Raw genomic sequence first — 22,501 nt, forward strand, 5'->3', positions numbered from 1 at the left:
TGTGTGACGTCATCAAAATGCTGGCTTCTGATTGGCTCCTCAAATCGGTGTCCCAGCTCCCCCATATTCTCTCTACTTACGATGTAATGAACTTGATACACCTATATTTTATCCCTACTTGAACTGCTCATTCTACATGTTTTAGTAAGAATGTTAACGTTGAGATTAATTCCTCTCTAACCGATGAAAGAGATTTTAAGGTTTACTGTCTCTGTAGATATTTTTAATCTACTCGCTTCACCATTATGGTGGCTCAAAGGAACATTTAAAGCTCGGAGAAAAAATCTCTACACTGGTCATTTACTACAATAGTGAATCATGAATTTTTAGTAATTACTTCAGGGACAATTCTAATAATTTGAACTATAAACTGGTGAAACATTTTTTGCTTTCCTTGTATAGGAGATAACAATCTGGGAAGCTAAACAAAGGAGATGACAATTGAAAGTAGGAAATGAAATCGGAACACATTTAAGATTTCCCGATGAAATTCATATGAATGCGGAATCCACAACAACGTTGCAAAGCAGGAAGAAATTTTTTTTAATTAAATCTGCACTGCTACAAACCATAAATGGTCAGGGGTGCAGATCTTTATCAAGAAGTACGGTTACTAGACCAACGGTTGTGCAAGAAGGTGATTTGGTCAGACGCTCGAATGGATGGATCCCGGAAGGCTGACTTAACGGCTACAGGTAACAGATAATAATTATCTGCCACAGCCGGATTCGAACCCGGGTCCTTGGAGTTAGCTGAGTTCAACACACCGATGCTAAATGAATACATACTGCTACAAATGACATCAACATACTGCTACAAATGATATCAACATACTGCTACACTACAAATGATATTACCAACTCAGTACATAACAACAAACCAGTAAATGGCCCAGTATTTCATTTGACAAGCTGCCTATCTCCTGGTTTTAGAAAATCCAGTTCCATATCAACAATACTGAAAGAGACAAAATATCGTAGAAATAAAAAGTAGCTTAGCTCTTGGCTAAATAATGGACTACGGTTAATGGCCCGCAGTTGAACAGAAACCGCTACACAGGAATCGGGGGGGCTGATGGTCAGAGATAATCCTTGTCTAGGTCACTGCCGTTCCTACTGGTTGATGCTTCGGGCTAATGGCTAATGTTCGGACGAGTTGCTCTAGTTTCACTTCTTTTGAATCTATTACCCAAATCCATGAGGATTTTAACCATTAATATTTTATTTTGTCATGAGTCCAATGGATTTTAGCTGTATTCTAATGGAGGGATATAATTTAGAAGAGAAATCCACTGAATCAATTAATTAAGGGATTTCCCTTCCTTCACACTGGACCAATTCAAAGCTACGGTTAGAAGTTCGTACTTGAGTTGTGTCTATGCTAAAGAAGAGGCGTTCGGGGGACATAATAATTTATTGTTAATCATTATTTTACTTATTTCCGTACAAAAATTATTGATTTAAAAAAACAAAAAAAATTTACATGAATCAAACATATATAAACTTGAATACCAAAATGAAGTATATTGTCTTAATTGGCCAGGAATTTTTTATCTATTCATTGTTTTCAACTCTAATTGCTATGGCGAGTGTACGAATTTATCTGGTAGACTCGATATTTTCTTCAAAATGATTGACATTACAATACAAATCATGTCCCTACGGGAGATATTGGAGAACGTGATCGATATCCTGTATCCAGTAAAAGTGAATTCCGGGAGTACCGCCTTCTCGAACGGACCCAAAGCGATGCGGTAGCCGGAACTGGGATGATGCCGAACAGTTCCATTGGATACAAAGGACCAATGCACGGGGGTGAAGCCGGTCCTGCTTTCTCCATTATTTCAAAGGAAGGAAGATAATAGACTGCCCTGACAATGGAGGCAGCTCATGATACAGGATGGCAATTTCAGCTCGGAGGGACCTTACAATTCATCAATAGGGTCCCAATAGCCGGATTCGTGTTGTGAGGAAGATCAGTTGAAAGGGGAAGTTCTCAAAATAAAGTTCCTTTGGAGAGATATCAATGAAATGGAATGAAAATTAATAGAAATCAAGGATGCCGAGGGCCCTAAGAATAATTACAATGTACAAATGAGTGTCAATTGCCTAGCATATAATGGTTTAATACCTAAATAGTAAAATAATTAATATAATCAAATTTTAATATAAAGATAACTTTTAAAAGTCAACTACCTCAAGAATCAAATACAAAGATAATGAAAACATATCGCGGTAGTTTTATATGGATATCTGACATGGTCGGGAACAGAAAACAATTATGAAAAATTGGCGATGATATAACTGCAATTTTTAAAAGTATGATATCAATGATAGGTATTTAAAAAAAGACCGCATCAGCAACAGAAAAGTAGTCTGATATTGGAGTGAAAATTCTACCAAAGGAAATGGAAGTTTGGTGGTGATATTGCCAGACTTGATACGAGAAAATGGTCCAAAATCGCTACAGAATGGATACCAAGGGATCACAAGAGACAGCGAGGAAGACCAATTACAATATGGCGAAATGAGAGTACAAAGAGTGGATAGATATTGTGGCTAGGAATAAGGATCTATCGGGTGATAAACAACCTTTTATAAGCTATAATTTATACTTAAGTGTCCTAATATAACAAACAAATATTTTATTTTATTTTATCTGGAAAAACATTAAATTTAAATTAATGTAAAAATTTAATCAATGAAGTTTAATTAACCTTTTCTAATTAAGTGGCTTTTAGCTCTGTAAAGAATGTAGATAAAGCTACTTTTATTATTGTTACTATTATTATAAAAAAAATCATAAAATTTAAAATAAAATAATGTACCGAAATTTGGAACTTCAACTTTATGCAAACTGAAGTTAGCTTAAAATAACGATAAATTACTGACAATTAGATATTGAAACAAAATAAAATAAAATATATAACTAAAAAAATTAACATTTGTACTATTTTATTATAACAAACATTATTAATATTACTATAATATTGGTAATTAATAAGATAAATAAATAATTTGTGTAATTATGTTTAAAAATTACGTAATGAAGAGTATAAGGAGTTCCAGAACAAGGTACCACGGTTGACAAAAGATTTTGGAAGGAAACCGTTCCGAAAAAAGGAATAAAAAGTTTGTGGATTCGAATCTCGTATTTAAGGAGTAGTAAGAGGGACACACCGTCCAATTTTTTTTTTTTTAAATAAAAATATAAAGCCACATTTATACTATTTATCTCTGAATAGAAAAAACAATTAAGGCATAATATCGTTTCCAAACCTGATTAACTTGATAAGGAACAGACGCCAGACACAAAGCGACAATCGAAATTAGCCTATGATTGTCATTGTGTAGGAGAAACTCGCCATTATCATTGTCATAGCCCAATTATGGAAATTTCTTTTTTCTAAGGTGTTTTCTCCTATTGTTAAAAAATGCATTACAAATCATGTAGCTGAAGAAACAAATTACTTAGCAAGGGTTTTATTTTTTTTTATAGAGGATTGCTAACCAAAAGTAGCTAATAGAGATCTGCTTAAAGAGTAGTAAAAAACATTTCAAATAGTCATTCTGAAAGTAATTGCCCTTCAAGAAAAACAAAACAATGATTGTTGAAGGCACGGTCATAATATCTTTGGCTTGAACTAGGGTTTATACAAAATTTACCGACATTTTAGAAAACCAGTTTTCGAATAGTAATTTTTCCAGAAAACCGGTTTTAACCGGTTTCGAATTTTTATAAAAAAATTTTTTGCTCGAATATTCTGCAATTCGAACAAAAAATTTTAACAGAAAATTTAGAGTGATTAAAAGCAGTTTTTGACTGAAATTATTTACTGTTCAATTTTATTGATAGGAATTTTTTTTTATGCAATTTAGTAGAACAAAGAAATAATAGTTGACTAGGATTAAATAACTTTAAAAACAATTATTCGTTGTTTATGCATAATTTTCACATATAAGGATGTAAATATTTTTATAATAGTGAAAAGAGTTATTCAGCAAAAGGTTCGAATAAATAAAAGCAATATATTTTCATATTTTTATAATAACCATATTATTTTTTTTTAAAAAACAATGTTATTAGATGCAGATGGATACTTATTAAAAACAATTAGAAAATATATAACTGTGTATTATGTAATGTAAATTATAATCAATGCCTTGAAACAACAACAACCTTAACAAAACATAATTAGAACAACAAAGTAAAGGCTTTCAGAAACGAGGATGAGCCCATCATCCCATCATCACAAGCGATCATTAAATTCCAAAAAATAAAGTTATTACATCCTAAAAAAAAAATTGATACTTCACGACCCGAAGACATCTTAAAAGAATTTTCGATATCGGAAAATATACATAGGGTAGATGCACCTGAGATTTTAAATAAGACTTTGGAATAACAAAATAGGCTCTATTTATATCTAATAGTGATATAGAGGAACGTTGTGCCCTGGCTCTATGTTGCAAAATTAAAATATTTTCAGTGTATATACGATACATATATTAAAGCCAGATGTAATAATGAAAACCACTAAAATGGTAACCACTAAATCAGAGATCACTGATTTTGACCAATTTTCCATTGATGATTCTATTCTTAAAATAATTTAGGTGTGTTCATTCCAATAACCAATTTTTCATATTAATTTCTGTCTATGTTCAGTATAGATTTCAAAGTTATTTATTATCTACCGATTTTGTTTTTATTTGTATAGAATTAGATGAAAATATTACTGAACGCAATAAATGAGTATAATTTTTTGATAATAAAAAAAATTTACTTTTGGATAATTTATTATTGCCCGCATCCCCTAATTAGAGGGCTGCTTGTAAAGTGGTTTCAAAATCAAACATTCATATACAACAGTGCCGAACATTGTTCTACAAATAGAAATTGTCCTTTAAAACGAAATGTCCTCATCAATAGAATTCACTGCACCACTAAATAAATAAAAATAAAATATCAGACGTGTCTACTCACTATCATTACCGGTTTCCGTGATATTGTAATAAAAAAATGGTTGCAGCCTCACTCATAATATTGCTCCAATAAAGATCTAAAAAGGCAAATTTGTGTGAACAGCCTAGCACATAAACGAAAAATCATACCAAACTGAAATAACATATTTAAGGCGGATATATAGTTTGGGATATGATCGGAACGTTTAAAAAAAAAATCGACTTTCCGGAAGTGCCACTTCGTATGCCAGCTATATCCTAACAAGAATATTTGTCATTTTTAGTAATATTGACCAGGTCTGATAAGTTTTAGTCTATCTATATATTCATATTTAGTTTATACTATAATTATGATACAAAGATTTATTATTATTATTTCTTTTTTGGTAAGGCAATCCATAACGATGTTGCATAATTAATGACATCTCGAGAACATTCCTACTATCATTATAATAATACAAGAATTTATCAGCTGATATTATAGCAATAATTCATATTTAAAAAAAATAATTTTAACAGTAATTGACATTAATTGATGCAATATAGATGTAAATAATTCGAATCATCCCTGCTAACACTTCATCGCTGATGTTATAGGGATCCATCCAGGAGATATCGAGGAATGGGTCTCACCCGCTGCCAGTGGGAGGCTCCTCTGTAGTATTCCCCAGCGGCTGTCGAACGTTCCTGATGCCCTATTCCAGTCAACATTCGATTACGATGCCGAAATCGCGTGTTCTGAAAGACTTGAATAAGGACTACCGTATGAGAGCTCTTCGGCAGTCACTGCAAGAGACTTCGTTCGAAGAATGGGCCAATTGCAAGTGGCAGGGTATTGATGTTCGCCATTTCAAAGAGACCCCAAAAGCTAGTTGATATGTGTGTGAGAATCAGGTGTTCTCGGGGTCAGAGTGGACGAAATATTAATTATGCTCCCTTAATATCATTATATAATTTAGATATATGTACGAGTAGTATATGTCTGATCATGGGTTGGTTGGTATGCTAGGTTTTATAGCAACCCAATGTATTTGGGCAGCATGGCTAAAGCATTTCCCTCGTGCATATTTGTTTCCTCAAGGTTATTTTATTTATATTTCCGGAACGTGAGGGCTAATATCGTTTAGTAAAGATGCACAAATGATAAGGTAATCTGGTGTCTATCAAATGCCTGCAGTCTGCCCGTATGTGTTTAACAATTAGTGGTTAGTTGCACTGTATACATGTTGGTCTAGACATTCCTAACATTAAGTATTCTTGTGTTAGTCCAGTGTGTTCTATACTTAGGCTAGTCAGTACTACTTGTACAGTACGGTATCGTTTGCAGCTTTGGGTTAGAGTCATCCATGGAAGTGCTGTACTCATAATTTCTCTCCCGCTGTGTCGGTACAATTCGCCTGCCATTTATTTAGTAATTTATTGTCATAAGGTCGTTGTGGGGACAATCAAGTCAGTCAGATTGCGGGATCAATGATGCAGCATTTGCAAAGTTTATACAAGACCATTACAAGCGTCCCCGTACCAACTATGGACATGTAGTCATTTGTAATTATGTCATTCAAAGTTCTTTGTTATCTCGATGATTTATTGTTCGAGTGATAATCATCTCAAAAACTGTCTATTATAAATAATTATCACTTTCGATCTACAAAATCCTGCCTGAGATTATCTTTTAATAATGTTCCTTATGAAGGTGTTTTTACCTTATTTTACACGACACGTGTCAGACAAATAATTTTGGATGTATTTGATAGGAAGTGTTTGACAGTGTCAGACACGCAATATGTAGGCAAGTCCTACTATAGACACTTATAGTACAAGAGCCGGGAAGAAAAAAAGGCAGTTATTTCACCCCATATTTTGATTACTTCAATGAAAATTATGTATAATTAATAGTCAAAACTGATGAGTCTGCCAAGTATAAGTAGGGGGAATAAAAAATGGCGGATGTTTCAAAACCTTAAAAACACTAATTTTTCATTCGGTGCTCTATATCTTAAAAACTACCAACAACACTAGAAAACCTAAGAGCACATTATTTAAAGAAGAGTAAATTTGCTGAAATATTAGCCTTAAAAGAGGTATTTACGTCCAATAGTTCTCGAGATACAGCTTTTTAAAAAGCAAAATTTCTTAAAAATTGACTGAAAGATTAGTTGTTAGTTAATGTATTTCGAGAAATCTATATCTCAGGAACTATGTGACATACACATGTCTATTAGCACTCAAATTAAAGCTAGTTTAATGGGCTATGTAGTAATTTATGACGTTTATCGTTGTAGAAGTAGCAGTTTTCATGATATATGCAAAAATAAATTGATTTATATTTGTTCGGACAATACGTTTGATTTATGAAAAACTTCATTTCAGAAACGATTTAACGTACAGATGTCTGCCAGCGCTCATATTAAAGCTAGTTAAATTTACTATAAAATAGTTGATAATGTTTATCTTTGTAGGACTAGAACTTTTTATGATATTTTACAAAATAAACTCACAAAATATTAATTTTTAGTTATTCGTATAAAATGTTGGATTTTTGAAAATATATCTCTAGATCCATAAGACGCACATATGTCTGCCAACATTCAAAATAAAGGAAATTTAAATTTCTATAAAGTAGTTTATGACACTTATCTTCGTAGGGGGTAGTAGTTTTTATGATATTCACATATGAATATAAATTTGGCAAATGAAAATTTGTCCGAACAACTATAAATCAATTTATATTGGCAAAATTCATGAAAACTATTACACCTACGAAGATAAACATTATAAACTACTTTATATCTCATTAAACTAGCTTTAATTTGAGTGCTAATAGACATCTGTACGTCAAACGGTTTTTTAGATATAGATTTTTCAAAATAAATTCACAAACTACTGATCACTAACTATCCTCTCTCGTCTTCCCCCACTTCGACTACGGATCCTTGGTGTACGGAGGGCTATCTGCAGGACTAGAGTTGAGACTGAAGAGACTCATGAATTGTTTTGTAATATTTATCTTTGGGTTCCCTAGGCACTCTCAAGTCTCCCGCTGGTATTCCGAGTTGAAGTGGCTCTATCCAACCTCCCGAAGGCAATACCTCCTTGGTGTTTTTCTATTCCAAGTTCTTAACATCAAAAAACCTACCTATATCATAGATCTCCTCACTCTTCGTTCATCCATCCACTCATTAAACACCAGATCCCATCCGAATGATTTATATATGCCCTCCAATAGAACCTCCTTCTTTAGCAAATCCTTCGTCATACGTGCAACCTCCCTCTGGAATTCTCTTCCCATCTCCATTCGCCAGTCCTCATCCATTCTCTCCTTTAAACAACACCTATTCCTTCATTTATTGAATAACCAAACCTCCACATCTTTGTAATCAAATAAATAGGCAGGTATTGATTAACATTATAAACAGTAGTAAAGCCAATATACCAATGTAATTTCATTCTACTATCTGAAAATTTGTAAACGCTCGCCAGATAAAAATCTCACTATATGAACCATGTAATTATTCTTAGGGGACATATGTCCCAGAATAAAGTTATTTTTTCATTTCATTTCATTTCATCTTTCAGTACGTCCCATGCAACATTTTTATGAAATGTTGCTTTTTAAAAAGCTATATCTCGAGAACTATTTAACGTAAATGACTCTTTTAAGGCTCATATTTTAGCAAGTTTGCTCATCTTTAAGTGACGTTCCCTTAGATTTTCTTGTGTTGTTCCTACTTTTTAAGATATAGAGCTCCAAATGAAAAATTAAATTTTTTTATCGCTTTCAAACAGTCGCCAATTTTTATTCCCCTACCTATACTTGGCAGACTCATCAATTTTGACTTGTAATTATACATAATTTTCATTAAAGTAATCAAAAATTGGGGTGAGATGATTGCCTTTTTTCTCTTCTTGGGCTCTTGTACTATTAGGAATATTTGTTAGACACACTCCGTTTCGTACAGGATTATATAAACCTACTAAATCGATATATAGTATAAAAGCTCTGCGGAAAAAAGTCATTTATTCCAACCCAATTTTTGATTACTTTAGTGAAAATTAAGTATTGCTTAGTTAAAAGTAAAAATTGATCAGTATTCCAATTTTAGTTAGAGTTAAATACTAAATGGCGGCTGTTTCAAAATGTTAAAAAAAAAATTATTTTTCATTCAGAGCTTTCATCTTTAAAACTACCTAAAACACTAAAAACCTGCTAAAACATCATTTAAAGTAGCATGAATGTGCTAAAATACGAGCCATGGTAGAGCTCTTTACGTTAAGTAGTTCCCGAGATACAGTTTTTTAAAAGCAATATTTCATATATACTGATAAACATGTAGTTAGTGAATTTACTGAGGGAAATCGTTATTTCAGGAACCATGAGACGTACAGATTAGCACTCATATTAAAGCTGGTATAGTGAGTGGGCTTTTAACTAGTTTATCACCTTTATATTGGTAGCAGAAGTATTTTTCATGATATTGGCCAAAATAAATTTGGATTTATAGTTGTGTGGATATAATTGTTGTCTTGAAAAACTATATCTCAAGACCTATTGGACGAACAGATGTCTTCCAGACGATACATGTCTTCCAGCAATCAAATTAAGGTAGTTGAGTGTATTATACATTAGTTCAAGTCGACTTTCAATAATGTTCTATTTAGTTTTCTTCTGTGGTAGGTTGTTTTAACGATATGGAGCTCTGAATGAAAAAAAAAATTTTTTTTAACGTTTTGAAACAGCCACCTTGTGTTCCACCTAACTATACTTGGCAGGCTCATCAACTTTGCCTTGTAATTATACATAGTTTTCATTAAAGTAATCAACAATCAGGCTGAATAACTGACTTTTTTCCATTCTTGGAGTACTATCAGATCCGTAGCCAAGAACTACTCAAGTGGTTTACTTTTAGGTGGTATTCACATACAAGGAAGATACGACCCAGTGATTCCTCTAAAGTTTCCATTACAAACTTCTACATTATTGGAAACAATTAATTTTTATATATTAAAGTTCAGCTTTTCGAATCCCTGAAATTTTTTTTATCTTTTCCAATAATATTATCCCTATTGACTGAAATATCAAGTTACATACTTTGGCCAAATTAGACCCCCTTTCCTCCCGTTATAAACTCCATTAAATACAAACACACTAATTGTCAACCTTGTAAATAGATACATCAATAACGAGGTAGAAAAACAGCACACAGCCATATTGATATGTCCAAAGAGATACTGCGTAGTATAACTTAACATTGATTTGTGCTAAAGGGACAGATGAATGTACCAATAGTTATTGTTTTCGTTCGTTAGGGCTTTAGGGTGTAAAACCCTATGGTCATCAAAGCCCATGTATCAGTAGTGAAAGACATTGTTTAAAGAATGTTATGTTGTAAATTTTAATTTATGTGACTATATATAAATATTGCTAAAATAAATAGATGCATTTATCAAATGATTTAAAATTACTTAAAAGGTTTTCATTTTATAAATAAAAAATTGTTGATAATGTTAAATGAATTGTTATAATTGTAGGTATATTAGTACAGGAATATGGGGAAACCCGAAAATCGTAATAAATGAAAATAAACAACTGGCTTGGTAAGAATCCAGGATAAATCATCTTTTTTTTTTTAATATAAGAGAACAAATATTACCTGATTCGTGGTGACATCTTTCAACTCCTAGAACAAAGTTTCCATCCTTCCCTTCCGAGACACTGATGTCAACTCCTGGTAGGACGTTCCAGAAGAGGGAATGACTCTTGAACAACCTCTCGGCGTTTCGGTAAACGTCGCCGACGCTAACATCCCCCGACCGGACCGGAAAGGATTCGAGACTCCTGGGCACATCCAGCCTCCGGTCGAAGGAGAGGCCAGGTACAAGGACGTAGCTGTCAGAGGCAGCTATCTTGGAGAAGGCCTGAACGAGCTCGACCTTGAAGCAGTCGAAGAAGCCCCCGCAGGCGAGGGCGGGGGTCGAGGACAGGAGCAGCCACAGCAGGAGTACCATCGCCGACTGCCCCACTGGCGGCTAGCGGTCCCCTTTCGGGGCCCCCTCCAAGTCCACCAAGCCCCTCCACTCGCCCAGTTCACTTTCTTCCAATATTTGAATCTTCTTCCTACATCGTCCATCTTTGTAATTAGTCCAGCATTGTGCAAGAGTGGTACTGGTTCATTATTGAATTTCGCGTGAAAGCTAGGTCGAAAATACTGACTTTAAAAATAAAAGCAATGCAGTGTAATCACGGTAATACGAACTAATTGCTGTAGGTGGATGGTGGGACTACAGGCAGTATTTAGACAAAAAATCAACAATTGGATGTGCATAAATATTTATATTATAAAAGGAAGATGATATGGGTGTGGTCAAAGAAAAACTCAAATAGTGATTAAACTATTTATATTGAGCCAACGTTTCGCCCTACGTTGCAGGGCTTCATCAGAGCTAAAAAATATACATGATAAATAAATACTTGATGTAACTGATGTAAACATAACTGAACAAAGTAAATGAAAAATTAAAAAGATCTACAATGTAACGTCAAAATTAAATAAGAATAATAAAAGTTTATAGACGATTAATGAAAACGGAAATAACAACTGATAAAAAGAAGAAATATCAAATTAAGTTCATACTAAAATATGGAAAAAGGGAAATAAGAATAAAGGAACTTCTTTATTTGTTTCTTTTATCTGTTATTATTTCCGTTTTCATGAATCGTATTTTCACGTTTCATCGTAAATCTTTGTAATTTTTCATTTACTTTTTTTATTTATCATGTTTCATAATTCAGATCTTTTAAGGATTTGTGATTTTTTTAACCCTGATGAAGCCCTGTAACGTGTGGCGAAACGTTGGCACAATATGAATAGTTTAATCACTATTTGAGTTTTTTTTTACAGTACATGGACCATCTTCCTTTTACTATTACACACAGTCGATTAGTGATATTACACTATTTTTATTTATTTTATTTTTTAAATATTTTATTGGAACTTTGTCAATTTGAAGTATTATAGATTACAAAGAAAATTGCTTTCTGTTACATCCCCAGTAGTACTAAGGGATGCTTTAATTTGTTAAAACTACAAGATTATTCATTTGTAAGAGTAAAAAGTATAAATAAAAATAAAATATGCTATTTGTATCGATTTATTTAAAACAAGATAAAAAAATGAGTTCAACAAAATCTCAATTCAATACATCAATTCCTGACAATCCTCCGAGGTGCCTGAAAAGAAGATGGTCTTGAGACATTCTAACGTAAAAATTTTATTAGAGTGCTCCAATGGTTTGTCTCTCTACATGTCTCTATCATACCATTAAATTTACTAAATGTATTTTTTTGTATATAAAGTTGTTAATTTCAATAAATAAAAAAAAATATTGTTGTGCGTGACATATCGACAACTTTCACTGAATACAACAGAGAAACGGTTAAAGTAATGATAAAAATTCTAACTCATTGCATAAACTAAAAATTATAAACCTTCAGTTAATCTCCAAGCTGCTGATAGTGAAGATTTTCAAATATGCTAGTAATCAGAATTTTACAGAGATTCCTAATTCTTCCAATTGTTATGAACGTAAATTTTTCTTAAAAGAAATACCTAATTATGCACAGATAGATCTCACAAAAAAATATTCAATGAGAAATAAGAAAGAAAATTTTAGAATTTCCGGGCTTTAAATTAATCCAATAAATCAAGCATTGACCTACTAACGTTTATGTTGTATAGTATTATATGCTTCTTCTACTTCTTGTGGTATTACGGATCTATCTCCGGCTACCACAAGGAGTTGTCCTTGACCTACTGTAAGCCAAGCCAGGTTCAGGATCGCCGTACCAACTTGTTTTTTAATATATCAAAATTACAACTTGTTTCAAATGAACCTTAAGAAACTGTAATTCATATATTTTGATAATATATATAAAATTTCAATGTTTTAAATAAATGATATCAGTGAGAATGATAGGAACGAAATACCGTTAAAAAAAACGAAATTCTCTTCCTCCATTTTGTTTTGGATTATCTCTTTAGTTATTGAAATCCACCTTCTTCTTTTCGTACCTTTAGTATAACTCTTTCAGTGCAGGAGGCCGATGCATACTTTATAATTGTTTTATTCTCTATTTCGTCTTTAATACACTACTTTTTGAATAATGTAAATATCGTTTTTTGTTTGGTTTTTATGAGCCTTTTTCCAAATCGCAGTAAAATAGTCGAATTCCGCTAGTTATCTTCACGGCCCTAAAAGTGATAAAGAATGTGGAGATACAACTATATATAACAATATCACAAGAGACCAACATAATCGGGTTTTTTTTTCTGATCCAGTCCTGAAAATCAGTATACCATCGATACTCCATTCTACAGACTTCTTCTAACGTCTGCCCGACGAGTTTCTGACTCAATATCTTTAAGCTGTAATGGGTTGTTGCTAGGTTACTTTAGAGATTCCTATCTTTGTTCTTCAGAAGAGGAAACTCGATTTTGTTGAAGATTTCTTTTAGTTCTCTTCAACTCTTCGAAACGTCTGAGGCCAGGGTGTGGATTCTTTCGCGACTTTAGATGAAGAGGTACAGTAAGTATGTGACTAAAATTTCAGACAGCCAATAGTACTCCTACTCCTATAAGAAACTCAAATTCGAATGCGCATCCAAAAACTCCTCAGATGAGTTAATGTGTTTGTTCCGTGCACCAATTTAAGAAGTGAAGGTATTCTACATCATAAGGCCAGCATGTCCAATAGGTAAGATATACTGGATAGGAGGTGAATTGGCAAGAAAAGGTCGGAGAGTTTTTAGGGTATTTGCCGTAAATCAGCGCAAGATGGAAACTCCTCTCAATAAGATATTTGCTTACGGTTGTGAAGAAGATGTAAGACTTAGAACTTACTTGGGTTTACATTCGCTTTTGGTCCAGGACGGAACGAATAACCCCTCTATAAGGTGTTCGCTCTCATCTGAGAGGAGGATGAATCCTACAGGTATAAACTATAGAAAAAAGAGGATACAGGAAGGTAGAGAGATCTCAAAAAAGGCGGAGTAAAATAACAAGAGATTAGAATTAACCTAATTATACCGTTAGAATGTACTTATCAACTGCTGTATATCATCATCACAACTATCTAATAATGCGAAACCTGTGGAAATTGCTACGATTTCCATTGTGACACTTCTGGGCTTAAACCCCCATCGATAGTTGCTAAGTAAAAGACATTGGCTTTTAGTGGATCAGAACAAATTAGACAGAAGAAATTAGTGGTGGTGGCGCAGGCGTAGGAAGTAGTAAGCAGAGAGAGAGAGAGAAAATTCTTATGTTTATAATGAATTAATTTATGGACATTGGTGCAGAGTTCAGTGTGTGGACGTGAATGAAAAACTGTGTGAACTTGGAAAAGCTCGCTCTCTCTCGGCCTGTTATGTATATGAGAGTTAAAAGAATATTAAAATTTAAGAAGCAACCCTGGTTACAGATAAAAGGGGGTATTAGAACTCGTAAACAATATAGGTTGTATATTCCGGTTCGTAGATAAATTAAGATTATACGAATAAACTTTGTTAACCATGGAGATTGAACTAAATAAATTAAAACCTGAAATGGAACGATTAAAATTGTAGATGGAAGCTTTGAATAAAGTTTTAGTAAGATGGTAGCAAAATTTGATACAATATTGGGGAGGATTAGATAATGATGATGAATACCCATGAATACCCACCATACCCATGAATACCCACCATACCCATGAAAGGTACAGAACAGGAAAAGGTTTTAATTTGTCGGTCAGAAATAACTGGACCTGCAAAGGCATATCTTGCATCTTATGCGGAATCACTTAAGCCCACCACTCGGTTTGATCATAAGGAAACAACACTCCAAAAGTGCTTCGAGGGATCTATTACACCCGAACAGCGATTACAGTTAAACTTTGTTGAACAACTTCCAAGGGAGGGAGTGCGTGATTATGGCAATAAATGCCTAGGTTGGGAGAGCTGGCAATGCCTAAGTCGTTTTCAGCCAAAGAAGCTGGTTGGATAAGGAGTCATTAAGAAAAAATCATTATGGCTGCATTTATAAAGGGCCTTCAGCTAGAAATTAGGTGACAATTACATTTTGAGCTTCCCTCTACATTTGAAGAGGCTGTAAACAAGGTGTCAAGAGTTGGTGAAGCGTTCTCAGATGGCTTTCAGGTAAAAGATGTGTGAGCAATACAAGGAAATTCTGACAATCCGTCGAATCAGATATTGAAAAAGAAAAGAAGAAATGTGATCGGTGTCATAAATCAAGGCACTTTATTAGAGAGTGTCCTAGAAAAAGGCAAATCAAACAACAAAGTGAGGGAGAGATTATTCTATCTGGTAATAGAGGGAAATTTGCTTTGTATGCTGTTCGATGGACCACTTTGCAAGAGTCTGTTCGAGATGTGCCACCAAAAAACCTATTCCCCAAACCTTCAGGGTATGATGGGTGCTCCACCATCATAATCCCAGCCAAAGAACTTATGTTATTCCTAATGTTTACACGGTCAATAGTAAAGAAATATTGCAAGACACTGAAATAAAGGGGCAGTACCGAGAATTGCTTGTAGGTAACGGTTTTGAAATTTCAATAATGATAGAGCCTTTAGAGGATTATACCCTACACCTGTCTTGTCTAGTCGCATCGGGTGTTACAGGTCTGATGGGAGCAGGATTTGGAATGTTGAATTCAGTAGATGCTTTTGTCTCATCAATTCGCTGTTCCAGACGTGATCTGATGGAATAGGACCTGAGGAGGAAATTTGGATTTGTCATCGATTCTGATGAGGTGACTATTATGGAAACCAACAGAAAGCAACTCGACAGGCACGAACAGCGAGGCATTCAATCATATATGGAAAACAACAAATTAGAGGCAGTTCGGGTTTATGTTGTGAATAAAGTTTCAATCCCATAGTTTAATGATGTTCTCGTTAAGGGTGAACTAAAAGAAACGTGCAATGGAGATGTATTGTTGGAGCCTGTAGTACAACTGAAATATAGTGTAATTTTGATTGTGGAGACGCTAGAGCGTATGGGGTGAGGCAGATTCTTCTCTATTATCAATTTAGCTAGTTGTTATCATCAGATACTAATCTGGTCGGGTGGGAGATTGAGAGAAGACTGCATTTATCACAAAGGGAGTATTTACAATGGAGGGGCACATATCCTCCAGGAGGGCATATGTAGTAATACACATTACTGCAACTGTTTAGGAAACAAATAGTTTTGTCATGGTCTTAGATATTAAGAGATTAAGTTAAAGCTATATTTAAACAATCATTTTTTGTTGTGTGTATAGGATTTAAAGAATACTAATTAAAATTACTAATAATAATGGTATTAACTAATATTTATTGATTCAAATAATACCGTCATAAAAATATAATAAATAGTTATGCACAAATTAAATTAAAGTATTTACATAATTCTTACAAATTAATACGAGTTAGTTTGGCTGATGTGGCCTAATTAGGAGCCAATATACTAATTATTTAGTTAGAGTACTTTCGTCTTATCCATCTTTCCCTCTCATAAAAATAATGTATTGTTGTAAATTCTGTTGATTTATCTTCTCAATTATTCATAAAATAGTTTATGTATTGGTTTTAATAAACTTTTTAGTTAACTAATTGTACTAATAATTAGTATAATACTATTTATTTTTATTTTCATTTTATTTCTGAATTGATATCATGAAAGTTAAAACATCCACTATACCCTAAACTAGTGATTCTTAGCTCTTTTTGTTTAAAAGCACACTTAAATTATAATATCCCTATTATCTTTTTGTTATTTATATGAGTAAATAAAACAGAGACATAAAAAACAGAATCATATTTTTAAAACATGGTAAATTATTGTTTTAATTATTTATATGGCTTAATTTAATGATAATAATAATAATAAATTAATACCGTGAGTCAGTCCTGTGGGTTTTAGAGCCCTCCAAGGTCCACCCAGCCTCATAAAGTGTACCCTTAATTGGGGTTGACCCTTGAAATCTGGCAGTCAAGCGTGATTCGGACCAAATCACATCCTTACACTACTGTTTTACGTCCTTGCAAAGTACAGTATCTCAAACCCTTCATGGATTGTAGTGCTACAGATTTATTTTTTTTTTTAATTTAATACTTTAATCTATAACCTAATTTAGTTATACTAAAATTTTGCTACACCCACTTAGTGAACTACTGCCAGAAATCCTAATCAGATTTTATCAGTAATTGATACACCAACAGTCACTGTCAGCAAAATTCCATGCTTAAGTGTTAAATTTAAACCATAAAATTTTACAATTTTTTGAGAATAGTAGTTCTAATTTTAATACATAGAGAATCGAAATGTGTAAATAAATAAATGATTAACCTCAATGTAGGAAAAACTGAATTTTCTTAATATTATCTAATATGATTAAGATATGTTGTCAGTCTTTCTAAAGTAATAAGGCAAGCATGGTTGGTATTTTTTTTTAATTGTCTACTAAAAAAAATACTATAATCCAGGAAAAGAGATTCTTATATATTAAGGGATATTAAAAAAAAAATGATTGATTACCATGAATTGGTGCTTCTTCAACTTTAAAAGGATAAAAGAAAAATATCAGCTTAAGCTATAAATAATTATAGAGGATAATTAAAATGGCTCTTACAGTACATTGTTTCTCTTCCAAAAGCCTTCATGATTGAATGTCAAATGAATGTAGAAGACAGGTATAAAAGGGGGCAGGTAAGGAGTGTCATATGGTGGTTGGAAATGAGTTTTATAATTCTGAAGGTGGAGCAAGGGACTGCTAAAAGAAAAAGCCGAGGAAGTATTGTTGATAAAAAGAGGGAATAGCCATTCCAGATCAGTGGCAAAAGACACGGCAACAATGGATATTACTAAAATTCTAAGAACAAATCTCTGGCAGCATTTTATGATAGGATTTAACTCAGAGGAATCCTTACTCATCCAACTAGCTGAAGAATTAAGAAAGAAAATCTCTAAACCCATTTGAAAATGAAAGAAGAAATATTCACCATGACTAAAAAATGAAAGTTAAGAAAGTAGGTGTGTGGAATTTTCATACTGAACGTAAGAAGGACACAGATCATTACTCTGTGTGGTTGATCAAATGATTTTTTTTTTTTCATTTGATAAAATTTTTATAGTAATTCAATGTATTATATCATCATTTTGTGATGTTTTTATCACTTAAAATAGGGTGAAGGGACAATGGAGGGGTGGAGTAGCCCAGTATATAACCATGCAATAGATAGAGAGATATGGTTGGCAGCTGTTGAGCAGGCCAAAGGCAGCTTCATGATTTACTGATTTTGGGAGAACTTTTTTTTTTTATCTTGTGATGATAAAATATGAAAATGTTTGATAAAATAAAAAATTGTTTGCATATTATGTCTTCTTCAATATCAATAATAAAATCTTGTTTTTAAATTAAACAATACAACTTAATTCAATAATAAAAACAACTAAAATTTTTTTAAAGCATCTTTTAAATATTAAAGTAGTATTTAATAGCAACTTAATGTCTGTGGTTATTGCAACTTTTTTGCTTTAAAAAAAAAATAAAACAGCAAAAACTTCAATTTGTACCAAATTTCTTACTCTCATTATTTATGCAAGACAAGTACCTAGTTAAAAAGAAAATATTTTTCTCAGTTTTATTAATTAAAATTAATTCTTGGCTGAAATAAAAATATTTCTAAATATGCATGAAAGCCATAGAGGAAAAACATATTATATATATTTTTTTTCAAAATAGTTATAGGCGAGTAAAAAAATAAAACTGTACTATATCTCATAAAATCATTCAGAAAATACCTCAACAGGGAAAGAAAAGGCTCTGGGAAAATAGGCATATCCAGGACGTTCAATAGTTAAGACTTAAACAAAAATAATAATAATTAACTTTAAAAATAAATAATAAAAAAAAAAAAGTTATCTAAAAAAAATTCTCCTGAAATTAGAAAAAAGGTATAAGGAAAACTTTTAGCCACAACTGTTGATTAATAAGTCTAAAATGAATTACAAATTGTTCATCAATCATTTGTTAAGTCGAGGTGGCTTCCTTATCATAATAATTAAAGAATAGTAATCTAAGCTTGGTAATATTTACTGGAATCCAATAATATGATATGATTTTATGTTGTATATCTAATCAAAATCACTAACTTATAATTAGCAATTAATTAATTAATTTGATTTTGTAAAAACGCTAGGAATACATTTATCTAATATCTATCATGGCTCTACAAGGAAATACACATTAAAAAAATGCAGTATTTGAAAAAATCAACTTAAAAATTTTTTAGTTGTCATATTTTTTGCAGAAGTGTGCTATGTTAAAAGAAATTTGTTTCTAATTTTGACTCATGGCTTTTTATAGAGTAAAGTCATATATGATGGTAATTAAAAGTTAATTTTTTTTTTGTTATTCTCTTTTAAAATTTATTCAATATGATATTCTATTTTAAATAATAATAATGCTAGTACATCAACCTTGACAGAGATTTGTTAATTCATTAGTTGTAAAATTTTAGCATCCATCCCGACTTAAATATATTTACTTACCAAAATAGAGAAGAAAAGGATTCTAGAATATAGTTCCTAAGTCAACTATTATTGCCAGCTTACTTACCTTCCTGCTTTCTCTTGAAAACTGGTCACCTTATTACTGCTTCAAAGGCGTTGCCCTTCATTCCATTCTCTTGGCATCAAAGCCAATTTTTGCTCTATCATAGCCCAGCCTTTGTATTACTTTCCATACTTAAGGTTATAAAAAGTTTTATAGTTTTAGCTCATTTCCTTAGAAGATGATGATGAAAAACACGAAAGTGTTTTCTGAGGCTTCCTACTATCTGAAAAAAAAAACCTTTCATAATGTTAATTTTTTTTTCCTGCTATCATAAATTATTATTTTTTATTATTAAATTTAACTTTATTTTAAGACGTTTCGAATATTAGGGTCATTTACAAATTATAATATTCTCAATTTATAAAGAAAAATGTATGAAATATATTTTATATATATAATTAATCCTCCAACAACAAACAAAATTTTTTATACTAGCATGCTTATAGAACTGACTTGCCATTTGTTCATAATTGGCCGTGATCATTTGATCATGCTCGGCCTATCTAATATGATTTCTTCAGTGTTAAAAATAGTTTTAAATTCTAGTATTTTCAGATGTAAACATGTTTTTAATATAATAAATACTTATATTAACTTCAATAACTATAAAAAAGGATTTACACAAAAATATTCCACAAAAATCAGTAATTTCTATTTGTTGAACTTTTTTTTTTATATTAATACTAATTCCAATTTTTTTTAATTTTTATCCTTTTTTGAAATATACAAAATAAACCGTTTTGGAGTACTGCTGGCTTTGTGCAACAAAGATAGGTAGCTGAATGGTTCCCATCTAGGTAAGAACATATTTTTAATTGTATACTTACATACGTGTATCTGTGATACAGAGAAACTTTGTAAAACAAGGAAACTCTGAGAATGGAGGAGTGCTCCGAAACATTGGTTAATTAATATATTTTTAAAAAGGAGAAATATAAAGAAAATTGGAATTTATGTCAATATAAAATAATAATAATAATAATAATAATAATAAAACAACAATGAAAAGTAAAAATCACTAAAGATTTCTATAATATTTATTTATATATTTTTAACATAAATTAAAGTTTAGTTTCATGGACTGTTCAAAACTTTTAACAGTAACACAACTGATACAAATTTTTTTTTGGTTCTATTTGGAAATGGACATTTTCCAAAGATATTATTGTAGATAGAGGTTTCTTTCTATACTTTGGTCGCTCTATAGAATATCCAAAAACTAGTATAATTGTCAACAAGTATTACCAACCTACAGTGAAATCTGTAGAACACCACAAAAACAAAATAAAATAATTGTTTTATATATCAGATGTGCCATTATTCAAGTAAAGCAGTGATATAATCACACTGATATTGATGGCCTTAAAAAAAAATCTTTGTGATGATTGTTTTCTAATAAAATTTCTTCCAGAGTTATATATGAAACATTTATACAGGGTGTTTCAGGATTGGCAAACCACAGGCCACTAGCTGATTCTACACCTCCTTTGCAACAAAAAACTTTATATTTATTGTGGTTTCCAAATAGAAAAGCTAGAAATTTACATTTCATGATTTCATTAATATTTCCTTTAAAGAAAAGTATCTCTTTTTAATTATTTATTTTTTTCATTTCACTAAACAAATATCAAGAAAAGTACCTCTTTAGTTAATATTTTTTTAAATGTTTGTTATTTTAAATAATAAATAAACTAATAATGGTTTAGTTATTTTAACTTGTTTGTTGTTTATTTCTGTTGATAACCAGATTTGTTCAAAAAATAAATTCTGTAATCTGGAGGGCCTCTATACTCTGAAGTTTTGCAGGAAACTCTTTAGGTTAATGAAATAAAAGACTGATTCATAGAGTACAAGTTTTTGGACAGGCCAGAGGGGATCATTTTAAATAATTTAGTTTTCACCTAATAATATAAATATATATATTATTAGATGAAATTTAACGCTGGAAAAAAATAACACTAGAATGAAATAAATGCAGTAATGCTATACAGCCTTCTATATTTTAATTCATATCAAATATTAATAACATTAAATAAATATGTAATATATTGTACCCTCAATGGAACACTAATCTATTAATACTTCGGGAGATTAATAGGTTCAACTGACAATTTTGATTATAAATTGGAAATCTGGTGAGGATTTTTCAAGATGAACAATGATTCCAACAGTTTTTCACACAGATTTTTGGCATTTTTTTTTTGCTTCTGATAATAAAAATTGTTGGTTAATAAAAACAGTATATTTAAAATTTATGATCGCATTTGTATAAAGTATATAGTAGTCAGATCTTCTTGACTATTTTCATAACTATTATGAAAAATTGAAACCATAGTAACAGTTGATTTGCTGAAAGACTGAAATAACTTTTAGTGAAAGGAAATCAATAACTATCGAGCAAGTTTTACATGGCTAATGCTAACATACATTTTTATTGCTTAAATAATAGTTGGCTTATTCTCAAAATTTATGAAATTAGAAAAATATTTTTTAAAACAAACATCTATACTATGTACATGCCGTGTACGGGGCTCGGGGTTTCTAAGCCCGACTCGGGGTTCCCCGTACAAGTATTATATTTAAATTTATTCATATATCAATGTATTTATATTATGTATTTGTATTTATATTGTATATTTATATTATGTATTTATATTATATATTTATATTATGTATCTCTATCGGTTCCTGATGGGAACTGACTGAAAAGGGATGCGCTATATTTAATTCAAACACTAGATGGCAAAAGTATTCATATATTTATGTAATCTATGTATCTGTATTTATATATTTATATTATGTATTTATATTTAATTCAACCCCTAGTACCATCTGGCTGAACCCCTTCGCCGTGGTATGCTAGATATGAATATCATAATT

General features: G+C 31.7%; 1 long non-coding RNA gene across 1 annotated transcript in view; it reads right to left on the reverse strand.

The window, feature by feature from the left end:
• Positions 1–10,621: 10,621 nt before the first annotated feature.
• Positions 10,622–22,501, reverse strand: part of LOC136795104 (uncharacterized) — a 16,725-nt gene continuing 4,845 nt past the window's right edge. The window contains exons 2-3 of the long non-coding RNA XR_010842649.1: positions 19,625–19,844; positions 10,622–11,079 (exon numbers count right to left, since the gene is read on the reverse strand). This is a non-coding gene — a long non-coding RNA (uncharacterized lncRNA). The remainder of the gene's footprint in view (positions 11,080–19,624; positions 19,845–22,501) is intronic.

This window comes from Halyomorpha halys, unplaced genomic scaffold (assembly GCF_000696795.3).
Source record: "Halyomorpha halys isolate HHAL.00 unplaced genomic scaffold, Hhal_1.1 Scaffold1776.1, whole genome shotgun sequence".
Classification (NCBI taxonomy): domain Eukaryota; kingdom Metazoa; phylum Arthropoda; class Insecta; order Hemiptera; family Pentatomidae; genus Halyomorpha; species Halyomorpha halys.